The 19663-nt window shown below is 35.8% G+C and overlaps 1 long non-coding RNA gene across 1 annotated transcript in view; it reads left to right on the forward strand.

The window, feature by feature from the left end:
- LOC103672160 overlaps positions 1–19389 on the forward strand; it is a 294440-nt gene extending 275051 nt beyond the window's left edge. The window contains exon 9 of the long non-coding RNA XR_571084.2: positions 19248–19389. This is a non-coding gene — a long non-coding RNA (uncharacterized LOC103672160). The remainder of the gene's footprint in view (positions 1–19247) is intronic.
- The last annotated feature ends 274 nt before the right edge of the window (positions 19390–19663 follow it).

Raw genomic sequence — 19663 nt, forward strand, 5'->3', positions numbered from 1 at the left:
ATCCACTCACTAAGTTCTTTTTTATGTTCTTACTCTCTAAAATTATTCTAGTGGAAATAGAGAAGTTGACTACCAGTTTTATTGATAGAATTAAAACTGATCACAGATTTTAATCAGAACTAACAATATTTTAATGGTTAAAGAAAAGAGACTTGCTCTCTTCAGTAAGGGCCACTTTTTTTTTTTTTTTTTTTGAAGTGGGCTCCATGCCCAGCATGGAGCCCAAGGTGGAACTCGAACTCATGACTGAAATCAAGACCTGAGGCAAGATCAAGACTCAGACACTTAACCGAATGAGCCACCCAGGCGCCCAAAGGGACCACTTTTCAAACTGTTTTGACAATTTGGGACAACTGAAGATTAAGTCTGTAAGATCATTTCCCGGCAGGTTAAGCCCTGTCACTAGAAATAACAGTTGTTCTCATGTATTATGAAATCCAGACAGGTGAAGTCCTGTTTGTAGTTTTGATTGCTGAAGGACAACAACAACAACAACAAAAGTGAGGTGAAGGGTACTTACTGGTATATGCTAAATATGCCTACTGGCAAGTCGAAACCACTTTAAATCGAGGCGAGTTGGTTTCTGTGTCCGGCTGTGACTGCATTCTAACCGTAAAAGCTTCTTACTTTGGAAACTAAGGTTTCAGTTCTAGTGGCTTTAATTGCTGCCCTTTCATAAAGTCCACTTCTTGTTTATTCCTTAACAGAAAGAACTTCAGTTTAGAGTATGTATCTGCATCTTCACAGCCACTGAACCTCTCTTTCACCCGAATACCTTGTTGAGAACTGTTTAGGAGCCTGGCTTCATACTTCCTTTACAATAAAGAACAAAATGTTCCCGGCACGATAATTCTACTTAGGAATGGATAGATTCTCACATACTTAAATTCTGAAAGGTACACAAGATGGTCTGTTCTAAATGACAGGTTGCCATGGTTACATTCTTCTGTGGCTCAGATGGGGATAGGGGACAATTATCAAGTTTTGTTTGGTTGATTTTAAGTAGTTTGTTACCTAGATACTCAACAAATAAGAAAACTGGAAAAAAAGACTTGTTTTCTTCTCCCCTAGAAAGTAATAGTCATCGTGGAAAATAAAAAAAAACCACCCAAATTCTAAACAACATGGTAAATTATTAGTTCAGATAAAGAGTTTCTAAACTGTTGACTTTATTTAGAGACTAGCACAAGGCCTGTGAACAGAGATAGCTTTAATTCTATGAATTGGATTTTTGTTAACTAGGTTGATCCTATAATACCAGCTTTAAATAATTTTCCTGCTTTCCAAATTTGTCCTGTGCTTCTCAAATTTGTATGTGTGTATTTTAACAGTTACTCCTTTTGTCAGTTTTGCTGCTTGGCCTTCCCCCTCCCTCCCATGGTGGAAGTGAGATTGTTAATTAATGATATTCCAGAGGCAATTTCTGGAGTGACTATTGGAAAACCCTCCTTAATTAACAAAATGATAAATTCCCCACTGCAGCAGTGCTGCAGCGAAGTTCATCTCTGTCATTCAAAATCCATGATTCTAAAACACCCTCCAACATTTTTGTGAGGATGTTGGGCACTTAAAGTCTGGGTCTTTTATCAAAGGTTCCACAGCAAGCTGGAGAAGGAGAAATGAAGAGTGAAAAGGAGAAAGAAGAACTGGACAAAATTAAAATGCTATTCTGTCATTGTAATAGTTCATATGGGCACTGACAGGAGAGCATTTTAATTTTGTCAAGTGTGTCTGCTACTCATTTATTCCATCTCCTGCTTGTTATCGAAGTTTCAGATTAAATGTAAAGATATGAATGTATTGCCATAATAAATTTATAAGTGGATATTTAAAGAGCAGAAATTTGAATGACACAAATGAACCTCGGTATAGCAGTAAAGTAGATAGGATTTGTAGAAAGATGCCACAGAAGTCAAAAATGACTGCTGGAATCGCCTTAATTAAAAAAAAAAAAAGGAACTTGAGCTGCATGAGCAACCACAGAAGGTATCTAATATGAAATTAGGCTTACTTTACATTATTTATGCCACTCTAAAATAATCTAATAAAAGCTTTAGAAAATCTGATTAAACTGTATTATTCAAATGTAAGGCAAATGCTTAGACAATGGATAACTAAGCTGTTAAATTTGGGGGCAGAAGGTAAGATACCAGACAAAGTTAAAGCAGCATGTAATTTTAAAAGTATGGATTTATTTGTAAGATATCTATAAAGTATAATTAATTTTTGAAATTATTTTTTCCTAAGTGATTGAGAATCTAAATGAAATAAACTATAGAGGTAACACTTTCTAAGGATGCCTTATTTTGCTCCCCGTAAGAGCCTTTGTATTTGTTCAGATGCCCCAGCAAAACCACAACATAAGACACTCTTGAGGGGTTTGCCTAAAGTTGGTATTCATAATAAGAGAGAAAGTGATACAAGGAGTCACCCGGCTACTATTACATGATGTATGGTTAGGACCCAGAGTGCAGGGCTGGGAAGAAGCAATGGGGAGTTAAAATAAGGACACAAGGATAAATTATTTGACATGATCCTGAGCAGACCTGACTTTTGTAATGACTCTCAAACAGCAGATAACCCTGAAGGCAGTCTGGAAAAGAAGAAGGTGGTCATACTAGCAGTTATGAAAGGAGATGAGTAAGCTTTTCTAAAATGTCTGAACCACTATTGAAAAGCATGTCCTTTGATTGTGACCACTACTCTTTTCTTCTCATGCCTGCTGCCTTCCGGCTAATAGAAGGATTCACTTTTGCTTATCTGCTTTAACACAGAGGAACCCCAGAGAGGATTAAGTTATAAGGATTGTTAAGGAAGAGGGAAAAAATGCATACAAAAATAGCAATGGAATAATAGCACAAAAAGACCTTGTTTAGGCTGGTTTTCTGATTTTATCCAAGTAAATATCACTTTCAAAATATTATCTGACTTGAACTTAAATGGAGAGGAAGAAAGTGATAAAGTTCCTCACTTAGCTTGAGATCCACTGTTTTGTTTTCAGTTGAGTATAAATAGTAAACCTTAGAAGCAGTTCATTTATTTTCTCTAATACTTAAAAAATCCCTTGCAGGACTAGCTCATGCTTTTAGTAGACCCATTCAGTAAGGTGAGGTGCAGGGAGAATGTTGGGCACTTTAGCAAATGACTTATGGCAACAGATTTTGCCCAGTAAGTAGATTGTATGTGGTAGATGCCCTATCAAACTTTCAAACAATTAAAATAGATTTTATTATAAAGTCAAGTTAATATTAAGCACCATTATTTTTTTAACTAGATGTTATTGGTTACGTCTGCTCATACAAAGTGGGAAAACTCATTTTGATGTATGGCATACATCTTTGATAAACAGTATATAAAACTGAGATTTCCAAAATGTGGTATGTAGCTGAGGTCACAATTCATAAATTGCAACTGAATTGTGTGGTAAGTAATCTTTCTCATGACCACCCCTATCTCTGAGTAGTGTGCAGGGAGGGGTGGTAGGAAGAAATCTTGACAATCAGTAGTCTCCTGGCCTCTTCATATTTAAGAGTCTTTTTTTTATAACAATGCTAGTCCTCTGAGTTTCCTCTTCTACCCATCTACCCCCAGATAGTATCTGGGTAGGTTGATGGCAATGAGCAGAGTGTGAGTAGTCCCATATATGGCTTCTATGGTTGTCATGAAGGAAGCCACTACTGAAGTCCATCGTCCCACTTATTTGCATACAAGAATATTAAAAGCTCACTAAAATGTCTTTTCTTTTTTTTTTCATTTGTTTATATTTAAAAGGAAAGGCAGACTCCCATATGCAGTGCCTCATTTGGATGCGTCTGGAGTCTTGGAAGCTTGACTACCCTATGTTCTCTTACAAATGGGCATCAAGAGCTTGTTTGGAGGTTCTAGCAAGGGAGCACAGCTACTCGTACTTGAAGAACAGTTCTCCTCTCTCAGAGAAAGTCATCCTTGGGGTGCCTGGGTGGCTCAGTCGTTAAGCATCTGCCTTTGGCTCAATGTGTGATCCCAGAGTCCTGGGATCGAGCCCTGCATTGGGCTCCCTGCTCCGCTGGGAGCCTGCTTCTTCCTCTCCCACTCCCCCTAGTTGTGTTCCCTCTCTCGCTGTCTGTCTCTCTCTCTCTGTCAAATAAATAAATAAAATCTTAAAAAAAAAAAAAAAAAAAAAAAAAAAAGAGAAGGTCATCCTCTTAGACCAAGCACGCAGCTAATGGGAAGGATGCATATGGAGTGGTGAAAAGAGGAAGGGGGCACTCACCTAGGCAGCCAGATCAGCCACATCAGCCCTGGAAACCCATGAGGTGACAGATCTCACAGCCAGATTGCCCTCATGTACTAAAATTTCTTGATCTTGATCGTAGGCCTCTGCTATTTCACCTTTCCCCTCAGAACCCTTATCACTCCTTACCAAGGCATGCAGAAGCCCCTACATGCAGACCACTGGTAACTAGAAGCACTGTCTCTGGCTCATGTCTCTAGCCACCTCTCTTTACTGGTGCTGTACTACCTTTCCTCCTCCACACTGCCCAAGACTCGCAACTTTTTCATATTCCCAAATTCCTCATAGATATTTAGAGTTTCCATATACCCCTCCTCAAGTCTGATCCCTTTTTGCTCTACCTTTGGCTCTCATCTCGATTCTTTTTTTTTTAAGATTTTATTTATTTGAGAGAGAGAGAGAGAAATCATGAGTAGGGGGGAAGGGTAGAGGGAAAAGCAGACTCCCTGCTGAGCAGAGAGCCCAATGTGGGACTCGATCCCAGGACCCTGGGATCATGACCTGAGCTGAAGGCAGATGCTTAACCAATTGAGCCACCCAGGTGCCCTCTCATCTCGATTCTTATTCCACTAGGGCCACCAGGGGAGGACTTTCTGCTTTCTCTTTATACATGGAAATAATTTACTGTAAGTCAACACATTAGGGTTTTCTACAGAAACAGAATCAATAGTATCTCTCCCTCTCCCCACCCCCAGCTTTCTATCCATCTATTTATCTATAGCTATAAAGAACTTTATTATAAGCAATTGGAAAACAAGAGTGTGGAAGCTGAGAAGTCCCACCTCTGCGATCTAGTAAGCTGGAGAACCAGGGAACCTGGTGATGTAGTTCCAATCCTAGTCCAAAGGCCTCAGAACCAGGAGAGTTGATGGTATAACTTCTAGTCCAAGTCCAAAGGCCTGAGAGCTGGAGAGCTGATGATATGTATGTAAGTCCCAGTCCCAGGGCAGGAGAAGACCGATGTGCCAATTCAGTAGTCAGATTGAGAGAATGAATTCTCCCTTCCTCCACATTTTTGTTCTGTACAGGCCCTGACTGGATTGGATGATGCTCACCCACATTGGGGAAGTCAGTCTGGTTTATTGAGGCTAGCAGATACAAATGTTAATCTCATCCAGAAGTACCTCCACAGACACATCAAGAAATAATGTTTAACCAAATATCTGGATACCCTGTCACCTAGTCAAGTTGACGCATAAAATTAACAATCATAGTTCTATACTTCTTTTCAGTTTCACTACATTCTTCCGATTTTATCTAACTCAAAATTCAACCCCTCAATCCATACAGTTCCATCAAGCGCCCTGTGAACTTATCCCTCAGCACCTCTCTGACCTCATCTCCTAATAATTTTCCTTTTGCTCATTCTGCTTTCGATACATGGACCTCCTCATTGTTCTCCAAAAATATGAAGGGGCTGTAGCCTAGAGGACCTTTTATTTACTATGTGAAAGTTCACATGTACCAGATATCAGCATTGCTGCCTCCCTCATCTTACTTAGGTCTCTGCTCAAAGATCATCTTGTGATACACTCCTTTCCTTTCCACTTTTGGTAAAATGGGAACCTTCCCCCTAATATACTCCACACTCTGTTCCCTCTATCCTTCTTTATTCTTTCTTCATAGTACTAGCCATCTGAATATTATGTTTTACTTGTATACATATTTCTGTTATTGGTCTCCCCCTACTAGAATGTAAACGCTATGAGAGTAGAAATTTTGTTTTATTGAATGTTATATCCCCACTAGTAGAACAGTATCTGGCACATAGTAAGAAATAATGAATATGCACACATACATATGTACATATGAAGTCAACATGCATACACATATTTGTCAGATGAGCAGATGATAATGTTGGATGATATGCAGGAGGATAAACTGATTTACTGAAAGGAAATATGTGTGGGGAGATATTTCCAAAAATACCACTTACAACATAGAGGTTGGTTGTATTTCATATGCTTTTTTTCCCCAAAAAGAATTAGTTTAACATAGGAAATCTAGTTAATGTACCAATTAGTGTAGTGGAAAAATACCAGATAAGTCATTGTGTGTATAAACAGAACTCCTAAATATTTCTTTTCTTTTTCTTTTCTTTTCCTTTCCTTTTCTTTTTCTTTTCTTTTTATTTTCTTTCTTTTCTTTTTCTTTTCTTTCTTTTCTTTCTCTCTTCTTTCTTTCAATCAGTTATTTCAGAAAAACAGTTCTGAGATAAAATATATATTAAAAAATAGATCCATTTCACAAGTGTTTTATATTCTAAAATGTAGTTCAATATAATTTACCCTAATTATTAAATAGCAATTACATTTTAAGCAATGTCTTAGGCTCTGGCAATACAAAATTAATAGTCATGTATTGTGTGAAGAATGATTTATAAAAATAGTGGTTTATTTTTGTGGAGTTTTATATTTTACAGAACACTTTTACGTATATTCCTTTTTTAATGTTCACAGCTATTTCTGAAGTAGCTTGTTACCCCTACTTTTCAGAGATTTTAGAGGTTAAGAGACTTGCCCAAGGCTTTACAGCTAGTAAATAATAGAAGCAGAAAAGTTAAATTTAGGCTTTTATTTGTCAAACTTGGGATATTTGCTTTCCTTCTCATGGTTTATATTTTTAGGCAACTTCATGATTTAAAATATGGTTTATATACATTATCTACTTAATAATAAAAACATTCCTGTGGGCACATTTTGCCAAGGAAAGTGTGCTTTATAAAAATCTCACTAAGATGGTCAAAGTTATATACCTCATTTGTGGCAGAGGCAGTTCTTGATTTCATGATTTTTTACTCAAATATCAATGCCTTCTACATTATCCATTTGACCCAAAAGTTCAGAGGTATAGTTACTGTCAGATTAAGAACAAATCAAAAATAAATTGAAAGGAAAAACACTGAATTTTAGAATAAAAATTGGAACATTTACCTGATTAAAAAAATCCCAGTTAATTAAGCAGCAAAAAATACATCTGCAGTTCATAAACTTTGAGGTGTGTATTTTTATTCTATGGGCTATTATTTATTTATTTACTTTAGTTTATTTCAGACTTAAGGCAGTTTATAAAGTTCCATAAAATTAAGCAAAATAGAAAAATTTTGAAGTAGTCTTTAAAAAATGAATGAATGAATGCACGAATGGATAAATAAATAAATAAATAAATAAATAAATAAATAAAAATTATGTTTAAAAAAAAGGAAAAGGGCACCAAATAGCATTACCTGCCCTGGGTGAGCCACATTTCACTCTTACTCAAAAGAGAAGTGTAATCTGTTCCACAATTCACTTTATTCAAAATGTACAGACAAACCAATGACTTAGAAGAAACAAAGATTTCTTTGAAATAAGATCAAAAAGAAATTACTTTTGAGAGTCTCCATAAAATGATATATAATATCGTGAACATTTTCAGCGGTGTTGTTAGAATTTTGTGAGGTTGTTTACGGTGTCTCTCCGTATGAGATTAATGCATCACATCAAAACACAATTCTTAAAAGAAATTCACTGGCATTTATCAGGCTACTATGCCTCCAACAAACGTAAAAAATCATGAAGCTGAAGAAAAAGGGTTGTTAATACATGAGTTCAAGCGTTGAGTAAATCCTTAGGAGCCTATGTCCTGCCTTTGGGCTCTTCATCTTGGTATAGATTCTTCTCCTTGTTAAGGGAATTTGATGGGGTCATGTGATTTATCCTAGGGCATTGCTTTTACAGATATTTCTGCAGAGATACTTCCAATGGTAGCTGTAGGTGATAGTGAAGACATTTTTGGTGAAAGGGTAAAATGAAAGAGATACCTGTGTGAAGGTTAGAGACAATAAAAGGCAACTCAGACTCTCATTCATGAAAACCTGTATTTGTTATGTTATTATAATTATGTATATTTCCCCAGTGCCTGAACAACACTGATGTTCCTGGAAGATGTGACTTATTTATGTGACTTGGATGAGTCCCCAGCACAGTATTGTATGCTCCCAGGGTTCTGGGTACCTCAGTTTGGATAAGCAATACCTAAGGCAATTATGTTAAGATAGAGGCCATTTTTATCTCTTTGTTCTCTTTTTGAAGCTTTCAAATTTTTATTTAAATTATGACATATTAAAAACATAAAAAATTATAAAGATTAATGCAATGAACACCCATATAATTACTCACCAAATTTTAAGCATCTTAATAACTTGTTATTTTAGTTTCAGACTTCAATAGAATTACAGATAAAACTGATGGCCCCTTTGCTGCAGTCCTTGCACATGCTGTTCCCTTCCCACTCTTGAGTCACCACTCTCCTTAAGTTGGTTTGTATCCTTCTTAAAAATGTTTTTCCTCTTTTTTCCTTTGACTACTTATGTATGAATTTATGAAAAACAGAATATTGTTTGTATACTTGAGTATTTTTAGAGGTGCAATATGCATTGTTTTGTAAACTCCTTCATTCAACATTATGTTTTCAAAATCAATCCATTTTAATACATCTGTTTTACTAACCTTAACCCATAGCGTCCTGTTTAGAAATGTTCCACTGTGTATGTGTATCATTATCCTACTGATGGATATTAACTTTTCAGTTTTTCTCTATTACAAAAAGTGCTGCAATGAACATCATTGTTCAAGTCTCCTTGTACATACATTTAGATTTATTTTTAGTATATATGCCCAGCAGTGAAATTCTCGGACCTAACGTATATACAACTTTAACTTAATGAGACATTGCCAATTTGTTTTTCAAATTTACACTGTTAACTACATTGTATACTAGATCCTCTTTACCACACTGTGACCCACTCCTAGATTTAAATTTTTTTGTCAATATTTTGGGGGTAAAATATGTTATTTTTAACTTGAATTTCCCTCATTCAAGTAGAGGAGGTTGAGTACATGTTCATATATTCATTGGACATTAAACTTTCCCCATTTGGAAATGTACATGATTTTTGCCCATTTTTCTATTTGATAATTTTAGTTTTCTCATTTTTTGTATTTTATATTTTATAGATACTTTCATCTTGTTTGTTACACACGATACAATTATGTTTTCCAAGCATATGTCTAGAAAATAAATGAATGTGTCTATTAGCTAAGATTTGGAATCTGTTGTCATAGCATAATTTTAAACTTTAATATAGTCAATTTACTCTCCCACCCTGTTTTATGGTTGTTATTTAAGACATATTTTTCTTTACTATGACCTTAAAATATTCTCTCAAATTTCCTCCTGAAAGTTTTCAAGTTTTATCCTTTACGTAATACTTTCTTAAGGTGTCTGGAATTGATTTTGTAACTGGTGTGTAGAGGGATCCATTTCCCTTATTCTACTTGATATTCCTATCCATGGAGAAATAGGAAATTGTTTTCCATGTAATTATCAAAGTGACCTGGCATTTTTTATCAAATAATCTGTTCTTCTCTCACCAAAGTGTTATTAATATTTGGTTTATGTAAAGTTGCCATTTGTGCACACATACATTTCTGGGCTCTGTATTATGTTCCATTGTTCAGTAAACCCCTCTTCCTCTGCTTTCTTCTTCAGAATTGCCATAGTTATTTTTCGCTCTTTACTCTTAGGTATGCATTTTAGAATCCTTTTTTTTTTTTTTTTAAAGTTTCACGAATAGTTTTGTCTTCTTTGGAAATCATACTTAGTTAGTCTCATGAAATGAGCTGGATAGCCTTTTCTCTTTCCAGGTCTCTCGAACAGATTTCATAAGATAGGAATTATTTGTTTATTGAAGGCTTTGTAGCATCACTTCTAAAATGCCTCTGGTTCATATCTTTTTCATGGGAACTGCTTTTGGATTAATGATTTGTGGTTTTGAATATTCATGACCCTTTTAAGTTTCCATTTATTCTTTAGTCGGTTTTGATTATGTATATTTTTCTAGAAAACTAAATTTCATTGAAATTTAAAAATGTATTGTCATTTATTTGCTTATAGTACTATGATGTTAAAAATCTCTACTCTTCCAATGGTTATGTTCTATATTCATCTTTCTTTAAACTTCTGATACTTGTAATTTTTTCTCTTTTGATTAGTCTTCTAAGTATTTTTCTACTAGTTTTTCTAATCTACCAACTTTCACTGAAAATTTCTATGATTTTTTCTTTTAACTGTTACCATCTTAATTTACCATCTTGCCTATTTCTTTGATTTTACTTTGCTCTTTTGCTGATTTTCTGAATTCTCTGCTAATTATTTTGAATTGTACTTACTTTTTAACAAATCTATTTCAGATTATAAACTTACCTCTAAATTTTGCATTAGATGAAGCCCGCTAGTTTTTTTAATGCAATTTTTTCATTGCCATTCAATTTTAAATATTTCATAATTTCCCCTATACTTTTTAACCAGTGCATTATTTCATGACTTACTCTTTATCATATGCTTAATTTAGAGATTTATTCTTTAACCTAAGAGCTATATAGAAATGTGTTTTCAGTTTTCAAACATATACTATATGTTATTTTTATTGTTCATTTCTTATTCAACTATGGTCAGACAACATGGTCTGTGTGGTAGTGATTTTTTTTTTTTTTATGTTCATTGAGATTTCCTTGTGACCTAACTCTCGATCAATATATGTAAAAGTTTCCATCTGTGCTTTAAAAGAATATGTATATGTTTTGTATTTTGGGGAGTACAGTGTTCTAAATATATCTAATAGAGCCATCTAAATGTGTTGTTCAAATTTTATATATCTCTTTTACTTTTTTTTGCCTGTTTGTTTCGTCAGTTTCAGAAAGAAAAATGCTAAAATATCCCATTTTGATTGAGGTTTTATCAGTATTTTTCTTGTAATTTTGTAAGTATTTTTTAAAAAAAATCTATTCAAGGTTATCTTTTTAGGTATATGTAAAGTCAATTATATCTTATTGGTGAATTGTTTTAATATTATGTAGGTTCCCTTTTATCTCTATTAATACTATTTTCCCTGAATTTTATTTTGTCTGCTATTGATCTTGCAATGGCAGCTTTTTTTGTTGTTGTTGAATATTTACTGTGAATTAACAGTATACCTTCCTTCTGAAAATTGGCACATTTTCACATTTATCTAGCCACTGGCTGAGTCCCTAATCTGAAGTAAGATACCACTCGCTCTATGATATTGCCAACCAGAATATTTCAAATATTGCCTCTTCCTGATGTCATGCCCCACTCTGGATGTGAATCATGGACTGCCTTTTTCAGGGTTAAGTTCTACATTTGGATTTTTTCGAGGTGGTTCTGCATTCTTCCTGTGGCTCTCCGTGAAGGTTCTTGGATGGTTTGTAAAGTCAGCTAGCGTCAGATGTGAAACTTTTAAACATCCTGTAATCAGTTAACCAAAGAATAATGTATAAGAGAATCTGCAGATTGATTGCATGAAGTTTAAGGTGAAGCTTCCCTGAAGAATTTGGAAGTGAAGGAAATAAGATTGTCCCTAGAAACTTAAACAAAAAACTTTTTTCTGGCAATTTGCTTTTTTCACTCAATTATTATTTTTTAAATTTTAATCACCCAGTGCTCATCACAACATGTGCACTCCTTAATCCCCATCACCTGTTTCACCCATCCCCCCACTCACCTCCCCTCTGGTAACCATCAGTTTGTTTTCTATAGTTAAGAGTCTGTTTCTTGGTTTGCGTCTTTCTCTGTTTTTTTCCCCTTTCTTCATTTTTTTTCTTAAATTACACATATGAATGAAATCGTATGATATTTGTCTTTCTCTGATTGACTTATTTCACTTAGCATTATACTCTCTGGCTCCAACCATGTCGTTGCAAATGACAAGATTTCATTCTTTCTTATGGTTGAATAGTATGCCATTGTTTATGTATACTACTTCTTCTTTGTCCATTCAGTCAAAGGACACTTGGGCTGCTTCCATATCTTGGCTATTGTAAATAATGCAGCTATAAACATAGGGGTGCACATATCCCTTTGAATTAGTGGTTCTGTATTCTTTGGGTATTTACCCAGTACTGTGATTGCTGGATTGTAGGGTCATTCTGTTTTAACTTATTGAGGAAATTCCATACTGTTTTCCAGAATGGCTACACCAGTTTGCATTCCCACCAGCAGTGCAAGAGAGTTCCTTTTTCTCCCTATCCTTGCCAACACTTGTTTCTTGTGTTTTGTATTTTAGCCACTTTGACAGGTATGAGGTTATATCTGCATTTCCCTAATGATAAGTGGTGATGAACATCTTTTCATGTGTCTGTTAGCTATCTGGATATCTTCTTTGGAGAAATGTCTATGTCTTCTGCCCATTTCTTAATTGGGTTATTTGTTTTTCGGGTGTTAAGTTTTGTAAACTACTTATATATTTTGGATACTAACTCTTTATTGCAGTTGTCATTTGCAAATATATTCTCCTGCTTCTTAGGTTGTCTTTTAGTGTTTGTTTCCTTTGCTGTGCAGAAGCTTTTTATTTTGACGAAGTCCCAATAGTTCATTTTTGTTTTTGTTTCCCTTGCCTCAGGAGACAGATCTAGAAAAAAGTTGCTACAGCCAATGTCAGAGGAATTACTTGCTTTTGCTCTTTTTTAGGATTTTTATGTTTTCAGGTCTCACATTTAATTTTATTTTTGTGTATGGTGTAAGAAAGTGGCCCAGTTTCATTCTTTTTCATGTTACTGTCCAGTTTTCCCAACAGCATTTGAAGAGACTGTCTTTTTTTTCCATTGGATATTCTTTCTTGCTTGTTGAAGATTAATTGACCATATAATTATGGGTTTATTTTTGGATTTTCTGTTCTGTCCTGTTGATCTATGGGTCTGTTTTTGTGCCAGTACCGTACTGTTTTGATTACTGCAGCTTTGTAATGTAACTTGAAGTCTAGAATTGTGATACCTCAAACTTTGCTTTCCTTTTTCGACATTGCTTTGGCTATTCGGGGTCTTCTGCAGTTCCTTTTTTTTTTTTTTTTTTTTAAATGATTTTTTATTATATTATGTTAGTCACCATACAGTACATCCCCGGTTTCCGATGTAAGGCTTGATGATTCATTAGTTGTGTATAACACCCAGTGCACCATGCAATACGTGCCCTCCTTACTACCCATCACCGGTCTATCCCATTCCCCCACCCCCCTCCCCTCTGAAGTCCTCAGTTTGTTTCTCATAGTCCATAGTCTCTCATGTTTCATTCCCCCTTCTGATTACCCCCCCTTTCTTTATCCCTTTCTTCCCCTACCGATCAACCTAGTTCTTATGTTCCATAGATGAGAGAAATCATATGATAGTTGTCTTTCTCTGCTTGACTTATTTCACTTAGCATTATCTCCTCCAGTGCCAAGATCTGTCTTTAATTCCTGGATTCTTTCTTCTGATATTCATCCACAGTGATAATTATATAGTTCTTAAACAATCTATCCAAAGAACTTGAATTTATTTGTTGGTGGGTTTTTGAAGAAAGTCACAATGGAAATGGAAATCATCCAAACATCTGATTTCATCAAAATATTGGCGGTGATGTGTAGGAGGGATCCCCTTTCTCCACATCCTCTCCAACAATTGTTGTTTCTTGCCTTGTCTATTTTTGCCATTCTAACTGGCGTAAGGTGGTATCTCAGTGTGGTTTTGATTTGAATTTCCTTGATGGCTAATGATTTTGAACATTTTTTCATGTGTCTGTTAGCCATTTGTATGTCTTCATTGGAAAAGTGTCTGTTCATATCTTCTGCCCATTTTTTGATTTGTTTATTTGTTTCTCGTACAACTTTTAGGATTGTTTATTCTAGCTCTATGAAAAATGCTGGTATTTTGATAGGGATTGCATTAAATGAGTAGTTTGCTTTGGGTAGTATAGAGATTTTATCAATATTTGTTGCACCAATCCATGAGCATGGCATGCCTTTCAATTTCTTTGTGTTGCCTTCAATTTCTTTAATCAATGTTTTATAGTTTTCAGAGTACAGGTCTTTCACCTCTTTGGTTAAGTTTATTCCTAAGTGTCATATTATTCTTGGGGCAACTGTAAATAAGATTGTTTTCTTAATTTCTCTTTCTACTTTCTCATTATTAGTATATAGAAATACAACAGATTTCCGTAGATTGATTTTGTATCCTGTGACTTTACTGAATTCGTTTATTAGTTCTAGCAGTTTTTTGGTGGGGTCTTTCGGGTTTTCTGTATATAGTATCATGTCATCTGCAAAAAGTGCAGACTTTTCCTTACTAATATGAATGCCTTTTATTTCTTTCTTATTGTCTGATTGCTGTGGCTAGAATTTCCAGTACTATGTTAAATAACAGTGGTGAGAGTGAACATCCTGTCTTATTCCTGACCATAGGGGAGGGCTCTCAGTTTTTCCCCATTAAGGTTGACATCAGCTATAGGTTTTACATATATGGCCTTTAGATGTTGAGTTATGTTCCTTCTAAACCTACTTTGTTGAGGGTTTTTAACATGAATGGATGTTGTACTTTGGCAAATGCTTTTTCTGCGTCGAAGTGATCATATGGTTCTTATCCTTTCTCTTATTGATGTGATGTATCATGTTGATTGATTTGCAAATATTGAACCACCCTTGCAAACCCAGGAATAAATCTCAGTTGATCGTGGTGGATGATGTTTTTAATATATTGTTGGATTCAGTTTGCTAGTATTTTGTTGAGGATTTTTGCATCTATGTTCATCAGCAATATTGGCCTGTAGTTCTCTTTTTTTTTTTTTTTTTTAAAGATTTTATTTATTTATTTGACAGAGATAGAGACAGCCAGCGAGAGAGGGAACACAAGCAGGGGGAGTGGGAGAGGAAGAAGCAGGCTCATAGCAGAGGAGCCTGATGTGGGGCTCGATCCCGTAACGCCGGGATCACGCCCTGAGCCGAAGGCAGGCGCCTAACCGCTGTGCCACCCAGGCGCCCCTGTAGTTCTCTTTTTTAATGGTATCTTTATCTGGTTTTGATATCAGGGTAAGGCTGGCCTCAAAGAATACATTTGGAAGCTTTCCTTCCTTTTCTATATTTTGGAATAGTTTGAGAAGAATAGGTATTAACTCTTCTTTGAATGTTTGATAGAATTTGCCTGTGAAGCTATCTGGTCCTGGACTTTCATTTGTTGGGAGTGTTTTGATTACTGATTCAATTTCTTATATATCATTTTTTTCTTTATCTCTTTATATCTTATTTCCTTCCTCCTGCTGTTTTTAGGTTTTGTTTGTTGTTCTTTTTCTAGCTCCTTTAGGTGTAAGGTTAGGTTGTTTGAGATTTTTCTTGCTTCTTGAGATAGGTCTGTATTGCTAAAAACTTCCCCTTAAGAACTGCTTTTGCTGTGTCCCAAAAGTTTTGAACCATTGTGTTTTCATTTTCATTTATTTCCATGTATGGGTTTCTTTTTTTTTTTATTTCCTAGTTAGCCTATTCACTGTTTTCTTTTTTCTTTTATTTCCTCGTTAACCAATTCATTGTTTAGTAGCATGTTGTTTAACCTCCATGTATTTATGGTCTTTCTAGTTTTTTTTTTCCCCTAATGGTTGACTTCTATTTTCTTAGTGTTGTGTTCAGAAAAGATGCATGGTATGACTCCGATCTTTTTAACTTTGTTGAGGCTTGTTTTGTGGCCTAATATGTGATCTATTCTGGAGAATGTTCTGTGTGCACTTGAAAATAGTATATATTCTGCTGTTTAGGATGGAATGTTCTGAATATATCTGTTAAATCCATCTGGTTCAGTGTGTCATTCAAAGCCACTGTTTCCTTTTTGATTTTCTGTTTAGATGATATATTCATTGATGTCAGTGGGGTGATTAGTTCATTTATGGTTGTTATTAACTGTTGTATGTATTTAGGTGCTCCTATGTTGGGTGCATAAATATTTATAATTGTTCTATCTTCTTTTTGGATTGTCCCCTTTAATTATTATATAATATCCTTCTTTGTCTCTTGTTATAAAGTCTATCTTGTCCAATATAAGTATTGCTACCTTGGCTTCATTTTGACATCCACTTGCACGATAAATGTTTCTCCATCCCCTCACTTTCAATCTGCATGTGTCTTTAGGTCTAAAATGAGTCTCTTGTAGGCCACATACAGATGGGTCTTGTTCTTTCATTCATTCTGTCACCCTGTGTCTTTTGATTGGAGCATTTAGTCCATTTATATTCAAAGGAATTATTGATAGATATGTATTTATTGCTATTTTATTACTTGTTTTGGGGTTGTTTCTGAAGACTTTCTCTGATCCTTTCTTGTCTTTTTCTCTTTAATGGTTTGCTGATTTTCTTTAGTGATATATTTGGATTTCTTTGTCTTTACGTTTTGAAAATTTATTAATGGTTTTTGATTTGTGGTTACCATTAGGTTTGTATATAAATTTTCTGCACATAATAATCTATATTATGTTGATGGTAATTTAAGTTTCAACCCATTGTTTACTCTTCCCCTAGGTATATGATGTCATATTTTGCATCCTTTTATTTCGTGAGTTCCTTGACTGATTTTTTACAGAAATATTCATTTTTACTGCTTTTCTGTGTCCTAGCTTCATACTGACATTTTTGGTCTTTCCTTTCCACTCAGAGAGTCTTCTTTAATATTTCTTGCATGACTGGTTTAGTGGTCAAGAGCTCCTTTAGTTTTTGTTTGTCTGGGAGACTCTTTGTCTCTCCTTCTATTCTGAGTAATAACCTTGCTGGATATAGTATTCTTGGCTGCACATTTTTCTCATTTAGCATTTTGAATATATCGTGTCACTCTCTTCTGGCTTGCAAAGTTTCTGTTGAAAAATCTCCTGCTAGCCTTATGCATTTTTCCCTTGTAAGTTTCTGTCTTCTTTTGTCTTGCTGCTTTTAAATTTTTTTCTTTGTCACTATTATTTTTCCATTTTAATTACAATATGTCTGCTTTTGTTGATTTTGATGGGAGTCCTCTGTGCCTTCTGGATCTGGATATCTGTTTCCTTCCCCCGATTAGGGAAATTTTCAGTGATTATTTCTTCAAATACATTTTCTGCCTCCTTTCATCTCTTTTCTTCTTTTAGGACTTCTGTTGTATGAATGTTATTATGTTTGATGGAGTCACTGAGTTCCTTTAGTCTATTTTTGTTTCACACAGTTCTTTTCTCTCTCTTGTTCAGCTTTATTATTTTCTATTGCTCTGTCTGCTAGGTCACTAATTCATTCCTCTGCTGTTCATTCCATCAAGCATGTTTCTCATTTTGTTTATTGAGCCCTTTATCTCTGCTGTGTAATTCCTTATCTCTGTGTTAAGGATCTTACTCATGTCTTCCACTCTTTTCTCAAGTCTACCAAGTATTCCTTATGATCATTGCTTTAAATTCTCTACCAGGCATGTTACTTATATCTGTTTTGCTTAGCTTTCTGGCTTCAGCCTTGTCCTATTCTTTTATTTGGGACAAATTCTTCTGTTTTCTCATTTTGTCTAAGTCTCTGTGCCTTTTCTATATATTAGGAAAGTCAGCTACATCTATTCTTTTGAGGGTAATGGCCTTGTGAAGGAAAGGTCCTGTGGTGCCCTGCCATGTAGTATCCCTTGTTCCCCAGGGCCTGGCACTTCCAGAGGGTCTTTAATGTGTGCTGCTTGCAATCTGCTATTGCGTCCTGGGTGCTTTATCCTTAGGCAAGTCATCTGCAGAGGCTCTCTTTGCCTGTTGTGGGCAGTGTTTGGTCCCTGGCCTGAATGTGGTGCATTTTAACTAGGTGTTAAACTAGGTCTTATTGTGAAATGAGACCTGTTGCTGCTGCCACCAGAATCGAGGCCTTGTAAAACTCCTGGTTCAGGAGACACAGGAGTGTCTGGGCTGGTCTTCTGGGGGAGGGGGCTTGCTGTGCTGAGACTGAGACAAGTGTGAGTAGGAAGGGTGGTTCTTCCAGAGTGTGGGGATGGGGGGTTTGGTCTAAGCAAGTTAGGTAGGGAGTATTGGTGTTGCACTGATTTCCACAGGTCTTTCCACAGTATTTCCACTAATACTGAGGGGCAGGAGAGGGAAATGGCACCTGCCAGTTCCTTTGTTCCTGGAGGGGGTCTCTCTGTGAACACCGCCTGTCTGGGACATACTCTGAGATAAGGAGCTAACCTCCCCACTGTGTGCCCCTGGCACTCTTCAGATCATGGTCTCCATGCTTTATGTCTGCAGGCTGTTTGCCCTGCCTTTTCTCTAAGAGCAGCCCCCAGGTCTTCCCAGCTCTCCCAGAGCCAAGCACACTGACCTTTAAAACTACAGGCTTTAAATGCCTCTGGTTGCAAGAACTTAGAAAATTCATTCCTCTCACTTTCCAAGCTAATTGCTATGAGGATTCATTTTCCCATGCACTCCCCTCTGTGCTAGTCTGTCTCTTTCCCTTCTCTGTGAGCATGGCTCCCTCCCCACCACAGCAGCTATGATCCATTTGTCTCCACACTTCCTACCTTCTTCAGTATGACCTCTCTGTACCTTTAGTTGTGGAGTTTGTTCTGCCAGTCTTCAGACTGATTTCTGGAGTATTTAGGATGATTCGATGGTTATCTAGCTGTATTCGTGGGACAGGTCAAGCCTAGAGTCGTCCTACTCTGCTACCATCCTCCCCTTGCCTTCTAAACTAAAATTTTTGTATAACTGCATCAAAACTGGGAATGCCAAGTTGCTTCAAAGATACACTGTAGGAAACTCTATTTGTGAATGAAGGTATTAATGAAAGAATTTGTGTAACAATAAGGGTAGTATTTGGCTGTGATGTTTAGGGAAAGGAAAGTCACAGAGATAAACTTTGGATGTCCATGCAGTTTTCCCAAGGGAGGGAGCCTTCCTTGGCTAAAAGGCTTTGATGTTGTTTGTTCCCATTTAGTAAACCATAATTTCTGAGGGAAAGACTACAGTGAGTTGTAGTTAACAACAACCTTCGTGTACTCAAGACCATCTCCTTTATCTACAAATGGAGACATAAGGTTCTCTTATCCTAATGCCATTAAACATTGATTTAGCTAACTGAATTCTCTTGTTCTAGTTCCATACTCATTGAGCAAGCTTTTAATTATTATTTGGTTTTCTTTTAGGGAAATAATTGGTTATCTGGACAAGAGAATTCTGATTGCTGAAGTAAATGTATTTCTCACTGTAAGTTAATAACTTGGTATTCTGATTATGATTTTACTTCCCATGTGTCTGTTTTAAAAGGCAGTATTGCATATAAGAGCTTTTTGATTTGTAATGTATAGTCATTTCTTAAATGGTTGTATAGTTTTCCATTTACTTTTGTGTGTAGGTGTGTCATCTTTTTTTAAATTATTTTTTAATTGAAGTATAATTAACATATGGTGTTATATTAGTTTTAGGTGTACAGTGATCATGTAATGATTCAACAATTCTATATATTACTCATTGTTCATCACCATAAGGGTGCTCTTAACCCCCTTCATCTAGTTCACCCATCCTCCAACCCGTTTCTCCTCTGGCAGTCACCAGCTTGTTT

Source organism: Ursus maritimus, unplaced genomic scaffold (assembly GCF_017311325.1).
Source record: "Ursus maritimus isolate PB19 unplaced genomic scaffold, ASM1731132v1 scaffold_5, whole genome shotgun sequence".
In the NCBI taxonomy this organism is placed as follows: domain Eukaryota; kingdom Metazoa; phylum Chordata; class Mammalia; order Carnivora; family Ursidae; genus Ursus; species Ursus maritimus.